Raw genomic sequence first — 8,155 nt, forward strand, 5'->3', positions numbered from 1 at the left:
TCTCATGCAGCTCTAGAGAACAATTTGAATCTCAAATTACAAAACCACCTAGCTTAAGGCTCCATCAGTACTGAAGCCTTCAAACCCTGAAATACAGTCTCTAAGTTCCCATTCAAATTGTCATCAAAGCTATGCTCCAACATTAAGTCCATGTCAGCCTTAGTGGAAGCAGATGAGAACTCCAGCTGCATCTGGTTTGACTTCCCTGTAATCACTACCTCCAATTGAGCCATATCAAAGAAAATGTAAGTATTTCCTTGAAATGTAACTTTTTTTTTTTTTTTTTCCAGGAAAATAGCTGCAAATGTGGTAATTTAATATTTAGTAAGTCTTTAAAAAGACAAGAACAAAATATCTACTTGACTAGAACAGGAAAAAAAATACCAAGAGAGAAAGTTAAAACATTCTCCCTTTGAGCAACTTTGGTTTCTGCGTAGGAAGAAAAATATTTGAAACACTCATCTTCTGTGACAGAACATAAATTTAAACTCAAATCCAAGCTCTTCAAAGATTTGCTTAAGCTACAGGCTACCATACATGCCCCACACTAAAAAAATGGGCCACGCAGGTCCTTCACAACTCCAGTCCTTTCTTGCTCTGCAACTCAAGTGCTTCTGCTCTGCCTTTACCTGTTGGAAAATCTTCAACAAAATGCAGAGAAGTGGCTTTTCTGTTACTCACAATGAAATCAGCAACACTCGCAACACAGGAAGATGCCTCCAGGCATTCAGCAAAACATACCTTCTAACTCTGTATTTTAAATTAACCGTATTTTCTGTTAGTTTGATTCATTTTTTTAGGTACAGTTGCTTAAAGCACTCGATCGCCTATCTAATAACTTGACCATTGTAGTGTCAGTAACTTAATCAGTCCCCATGTCTATATCCTTGCTTCTTGCATCACAAAGGGGGATGTTTTATAGCCCTAACTTTAAAAATTGAGAGCCATGGCATACAAAAATTAAACCTCAGGAAGATTCTCACTTCTTAGAGTACCACCTTAGCCAAAAAGTCACTAGTTTTCTTTAAGCAGTTGGTCAGCCCACCAGTCACTACCTACATGTCTCTGAAGAATTCCTCATTAAACATTTACATGCCAAAATAATTATTTTATAGGTGAATTCCTCTTTTTATCTATTGACAAGCTTTAAACAGCCAGGCAAGGCCGGTAAGCAGAGACCTGCACCCTTAGATTACAGATTACTGATACAGGTATTATTTATGATCTACTTTTTATTTCTTTCAACACTTTCTCTGAGCTATAGCTATAATTTAGGCACCCAGCTGGGTGGAGAAAAGTAAATTAAAATTCCACAGCACTCAGAACTGTGCTGTTTACACACATGTAAATCTGAAGGATACCTACCAGTAAAATATGTCTCCATTTTTTTTCTTATGACAAAACACCAAAGCACTTAAGAACACCCTGAAGGACAGAAAGGTGGATTACCAAAATCAATTTTCCTATACAAATATGTTTAAGGGAACTAACCTCAGTGACAGAAATGCAGGTTTAGCATGCTCCTTGGTGCATGTGGTTATTTCCTCCATGGCAGATGTGGACCAGTGAATTTAGAAGAGGTTTTGGAACTGATGCCAGTAACAAGGTAGCAACAAGTTACAAAGATAACAAGTTAGGTATGGTAGCTAAACACTTTTATGATCCATATGGCTGTGCTACCTGAAAATATCTCGAGGGAAGCGGAACGTGAAATGCTATCTCTTTAAAGTGAAAATGATACATTAGTTTTAAAACATAAAAATTTCACATGAAAGCATTAATAAGTATTTGGGGGGTTGAAAGGAAGGAGGAGGATTGGTCTGGGGTTTGGGTTTTTTTACTGTTTCTGCTTTGGTTTTTTGTGGGGGTTTTTTGTAGGTTTTTTTTGGGGGGTTGTTTTTTTTGTGATTTTGGCTGATTGGTTGGTTGGTTTTGCTTTCTTTTTTTCTTGCCCTAGTCTTAAATGACCATTTCAAAGTTAAAAAAAGAAATCACTCTTTAAAAGAAACAAACAAAAATATTATTAACAAAAAAAAACCCAAACATAAGGAGAATAATTTTTTTATGCTTGGATTCTTTTTTTCCATTAAAAAAAGCCAGAAACTTTAGAACCGATGGAAATTTTCTGCCAAAACTCTCTTTTTATTTTCACTCCATAAAGCCCTTTTTAATTAAAATATAAATTCAGCAATAAAAAAAAATCTGTAAGTTTTCCACCAGTATTTACAAATTGGAAACACTCTTTCATCTTTCCCACACTGGGGAGACACACTTTAAATCTAAATTAAAGCAGTGAGTACTGCATGAGTCTTTGTGTGAGGAAATCATTGAAGAAAGTTCTAAGAGAATACTGTGTTGCATTTTAATTCTGAAAGTAATTGTTTTAGTTTCTTTTTATTACTTTTACAGAAGTGCTGTAATCCATCCCATTCTTGTCAAGAATTGACCCATTAAGTGTTCCTCCCAGTGGTCCACATTTTCCATTGGTTCAATTTTCAAAGAGACTTTTGGTATTGAAGAAGGAAAGACAGAAAAAAATTACTGATATATTTTTCATTTTAAAAATTACTTAATCCAAGAATGCCAGCTAGTACCCAGAGATTGCAAACAAGCAGGGCAGCAGCACTGCTGAGTAGGAGCCTCACACAGATTTGATTGAGATTTAACTTCCTAAATTTGCTCAATTCATCCAGACTTCCTTGAATGCAGGCAAAATCTCGAGCCACTCCTGGCTACCTCAAGAAGAGTTCTCAGTGCCAGGAGCAGATACAGTGAAATACATGTTACAAGAGCAAGATGCCTATATGATGAGTAGGCCACAACAGGAACATGAACTTGACAAATTATCAGGATAAACAGATAGGATTTCTTGGTTTGGACTACTTGGAGGTTTTCCTATGCACGCCCTATAATTCTCTGCTAAAAAATTTTACTATTTAATACTTTATAAGTTCAAGAAACACATAGTTTTCCAAGTAATTGTGTCAGTCATTCCACAGGAGTGTGTGTTAATGGTGCACTAATTTATATGGGTAGAGTCAGAACAGCCTTAAATATATTCTCAACAGTTTTTATTTATGTAACAGCTGGACTAACTTTTTCCCGAACAAATCATCAAGATGAATGCCATTTTCCATCATCATAAGGAAATTAGCTCAAGCACAAGCGAGCCTTAATTTCAGAGATGATGGAGAATAAGAGTGTGCTCAAATACTTGGAGTTAAACACACCTTTGCTTTTTGCTCTGTTCAGTTTTTACGGCAATGATGAATAACAGTCCCAGTTCACCTGCCAAATCCTTCCCCAGGTTTCATGCCATCACACAAACCAACTTTCTACCTTCATCTCTTAACCATGATAAGACCCTGGCTCTCACCACTTTTGCCTGCCTGCCTGTAGCATTACCAGGAGCCCAGCTGCCAGCAGAAATGTTTGTGTTTTGCAAACCGAGGATGACAGAGCAGTTACACAGGGTCACTGGCCCAAATTTGATAAAGATTAACAATGAAGACTAGGGCTGGATGTCATTCGTAGTATTTACATCAGGCTCAGGCAGGAGAAATTCCAACAAAGAGTAATCAAGAGGATGACACGCTAACACAAATACATGCCAATGGCAGGCAATATTGTTCACAGGCAGTGAAACATTTGTGGGTCAATGCCCCAAGCATACAGGCCTGCACAACCAACACGAGTACCTGGGGCAAATCTGGTGACCAAAGTGGTTTACAAAGAGTAAATTCCTGATACATGTTACTTAAAAACAAAAGGGAGGTGAAAAAGATAAAACAATGGTGCTTTTCATAAGAGTCCAAACTGGCTGAAAGTTATCAGACCTTTGCTCCTTCTGTGTGTCCACTCAAGCAATGCCTGGCTTGAGCGTGTGCTCACCAACGATACCATGACCAAACATGAGTCACTTTCAGTCAGAAAACCCTCTTAGCTGATCTAAGGGTTGCATCCATGTATGTTGAGGCAAACCAGATTTCCTCTGTGTAATGTATCAACACATATCATCCCCACAGCACACTCCTGCCTCTCCTAACCAACACTGAAGACCCACAAAGCATCACACCTGTTCTCACCCTACCACTCCACATCCTTCCATCTGGGGTGTAGCTTACCCCACTGCAGGCCTGAGCCCCACATTTTCAACTGCAAAGGGCAAGTTCTGCTCTGAGTAACAGAGTCCAACCTGCCAGTCCAATATATATTGCACTGGGTTAAATCAGAGATTATTGTGTCCCTAAGTCTCCTGGTTTTCTTCATAGCATCAGTGCATTACCATTTTCAGTTCTCTCCTGAGCAGCTGAATCAGAGAATTCAGTACTGTTGACAGGTTCTGGAAAACGAAAAGACTAAAATAGTTCATTAGAAGGGAGCATTTGTAGGACAAGGAGCATTCTTTACAGTAGTCATTTTATCCTGTGATTTATACTGGTCTCCTCCATCTATCACATGGCTACAGAGTTCAGTTCAGCCTTGTAGGAATTCACTTTTGGCTTCACACTACACTCTCCCTGACACAGCAACACTTTCCTTCAGATTGTGCAAGCTTTCTGCATCTGTTTTTTCTGTGATGATGTCAACAAACAGCATTTAATTCTGTGGATGCAGTTGTTCTGGGGCCCTTTGTGATATAACAGAGGTTAATACTGCTTCTGTGAGTAACTGAAAGCATCCCATGATGGTCTATACTCTGAATCAGTGGTGTGGGGTATAATTCAACAGGAAAGCTTGAATCTATTGTCTCCTAACCTTTATTCAACTGCTGCAAAGAAACAGCTACAAAGAACATGAAGTACCCACATCCAAGAGCTGACAGACCTCCTTACGCAGGTTCAAATCCTGAGTGGGATTGTCCCTGAGCTTTGAGGACATTCATAGTCCTAATACAGGACAGTCTTTTTGAAGTTATCCACCTTAACATTCATTAAGTAGAGTTCAGCTCCTGGCTCTTAAGTTCCTATGACTTTGCTGCACTTAACACTGATAGATAGATAGGATTTTTTTTTTTAAGATGCTCCTAAATTTAGTTTGCTTGTTTCTACATACCAACTTAAAATTTTGATATTCCCACAGGTCCCTGGGCCCCACCTCCCTCTTTTGGCAGAGTCAAAACTGAGTCTTCAAGTACATTCCTTGGCACCAGTTCAAGCAAAAGGCTGAGCCAAGCCTCTGTCTTCCAGCATAGGCAGGTGGAATGGATCACTTGCACCTTCCCTCTACTACCAAAAGACCCACACAGTTTTTTTGCGAGAACACAGTCACAGCAAGCCACTCACTTTTATACTACTCACATAATTTAATTCTTAGGCTAAATAAATACATATTTAAGCTGCGATTAGTACTCTTGATTTTGCAGTTCAGATACCTTCTTGAACAGTACTTTTCATGACAGCACTTCTGCAATTCTGTGCATGCTCACTGCCTGTTAAGTGCAGCAGTTCCTTGTTGCCAGTGGTCAGTGCAGACCATCAGAAACTCACTGGGTCCCTCAAGTGGGAGGAGCTCGCAGGACTTCTCTGATTCACACTTCTGATGTTCTCTAACCCCTGCCTAAAATGATTTTTTATTCTAATGGCACAGAGAACAGCATCTCTGAAGGAAGTCAGAAAGTTTCCCCTGCAAAAGGGCATAGAGATGATATGACACCTCAGATTGCTGCAGTCACATTGGAAGATGTCTGTGCAGAAAGGAGAAGACCAAGGTAGGCTGTACAGGATTCTCTACTGTCACAGCAAGCTTAATCCAACTGGTCTGGGCTAACCTGTAGTCACTTGAGGATTCAGCTTCTTTATCCCCTAAAAAATTCCGATCAATCAAGTTTTCATCACAAATCAACTCTGAATGTGAAATCTTAAAGTACTTGTTTTTCAGATGTCGGTGGAAATAAAATCTGGTATCAGCCTTCTTAACCCAAAACCAACAAAAACCACCATAATTGTTTCCTCTTCAGGAAGTCCCTTTGGGGATAAAAGAAGTCATACAGGATTTGGAGCACTTCCTGGATTTGTGTGCATCTGTCAAACAACATGCAATAGCAAAGCAAATAGCACCCTGTCCCTGCTTCGAAGTATAAACCAAGAGAAAGGAAAAAGAAAGAGATTCAGAACTAAGGGACTTGGATTGCCTCCTCCACCATTCACAAGGTGAGAAATTATTTCATATGTAGGCCAGCAAAAGTTCTCCTTTTTCCTTTGTCTAGAAAGGCCCATCCTGCTAACGGGAACAAAGGAGAAGACAGGAGTTGCAATGCATATTGAAAGTAACAGATAAAGAGACAGACACAGCAGGTACAGAGTTGATAATGCAGATGGGAGGGGGGGGAGGGGGAAAGAAAAGGGAAAAGAAAAAAAAAGAACTTCTTAAGATTCTTTCTAAGAAAACTGAATCTTCACAGTACCAATGCTTTTATTAGAACGCCTCACACTTTTTTCTTGCTCTCTCTTCCTGACACTGTAAGTTATGTTCAAGCTGACTGTGACACTTTGTCAGGGCACTGCATTGTTCTTCTTCCAGACGGGTCCCTCCTGACCTCAGTGCACAGTGCAGTGCTCCAGTAGCACATGTGACAGCACCTCCAAGGGATGAGGATGCTTGCACTGCCAATGGTGATTAGAAAACATCACCTGCAACAGGATTTAGCATGCTTCTCTTTTCAAAATCAAGAAGAAAGACACAAAGTGAGGCTGATGAAATGAGGTGGGGCAAAGTAAAGTGTCAAACCTTTTCATGAGAAAGCTGTTCTTCCTTCTCAAGACAGTATATCAGAGGCAGAGGAGGTTCCTCTTTTTTTTGAGTTTTAAATGCTGTAGTTTCTTAGAGGGTGTCAAAATTCAGCCATGCAAGTTAAGAGTTCACAGCAATTTAGCTATTTTCTTTGGAACAGCTTTTCTAGGTAATTATTGTCACCTCAAGGGATCTACATTGTTATAGCAATGACTTGAAACCCTGCAGTGTCATCATTCACAGGTAGAGCAAAAAATCTCTCCTGTCCTGAGGTACTTGTAGTCAGGGATCAGACAAATAAAAGGCAGAAGGCAAGTGTAATCCACATTTTACAGGAGTTACAGGAAGGCATACTGCAGACTTGATCCATGGCTCAACAATGCAGACCTGAGCCCAGGTCTCTGCAGACTTGATGTTGAGCCTCACCAAGGGAACCATCTGTCCCTTGGACAAGCCATGAAGGTAGGGCACCTGCAATGCTGTTTGAAGCTGGTGTTAGGAATGGCTAATGTGGCTACAAGAAAAGCCCCAACTCATGTGCCCTGCCAAGCACCACCCACAGGCCTGCTAGCAAATGGACAACCAAAGTTTTTGCTCTGGCTTTGCTCATATCATCTTATTCTTCTTTTCCCTTTCATTAGCTGGTATGGTTTGGAAAAAAGCCAAAGTAATTATATAGAAAATGCACAATTTCGGTCACAACTTAAGGCTTACTTTTCAGTTTCTTAAAAGCTTTCTGAATCATATTAACAAAAAATTATTTAGCCCCTCTTTGTTTCAGTTTATTCCTTTGCAAACAGAATATTTGAAGTCCAGTAGACATCTGACACTTTCATTCTTACAACATAAGGTATCACAAGGGTAAAAAGTGTTATTTGCCCTTTCCTCATGATATGGGGATAGGTAGCTAAGTAAGAATACTAATGATACTAACACTCTGGAGAGAGTAATATGAATACCAACTGACAATCTCGAAATTACAAATTACTGCTCCTCTCTGGAAAGAGAGCTTCATCCTGGTCTAACAAACTTCACATTCAGAATCCTCCTGAAATACTGCATGAGCCCAAGGCTTTGCATGACTTTGCATCTAGTTTAAGGTTTCCAGTCCAGTATGAGGCTACTAAACTGCTGAGTTCTTTCAGAAATCTGCATCTCAGTTGTGAACATCAAGCTGAAACAATGGATGGTCATGCACTTGCAAGGACATCTTGCCAAATGGAAATACTGCCAAATGTCACGTGTATGGAGAAGAAAATATGTACTCCTCTGGACTCTGAGGAAATTTGCATTTCAGTGATTCTGAAGTCTGTGGGGTACAGAAAGACGTCGGAGGAAAGCAAGGAATTAACTTCATCGTCTCACTTGCTTGATGTCTACTGCAACAAGTTCAGATATCGATCTTACCCATCAAAGAAAGATT

This window comes from Heliangelus exortis, chromosome 2 (genome assembly GCF_036169615.1).
Source record: "Heliangelus exortis chromosome 2, bHelExo1.hap1, whole genome shotgun sequence".
In the NCBI taxonomy this organism is placed as follows: domain Eukaryota; kingdom Metazoa; phylum Chordata; class Aves; order Apodiformes; family Trochilidae; genus Heliangelus; species Heliangelus exortis.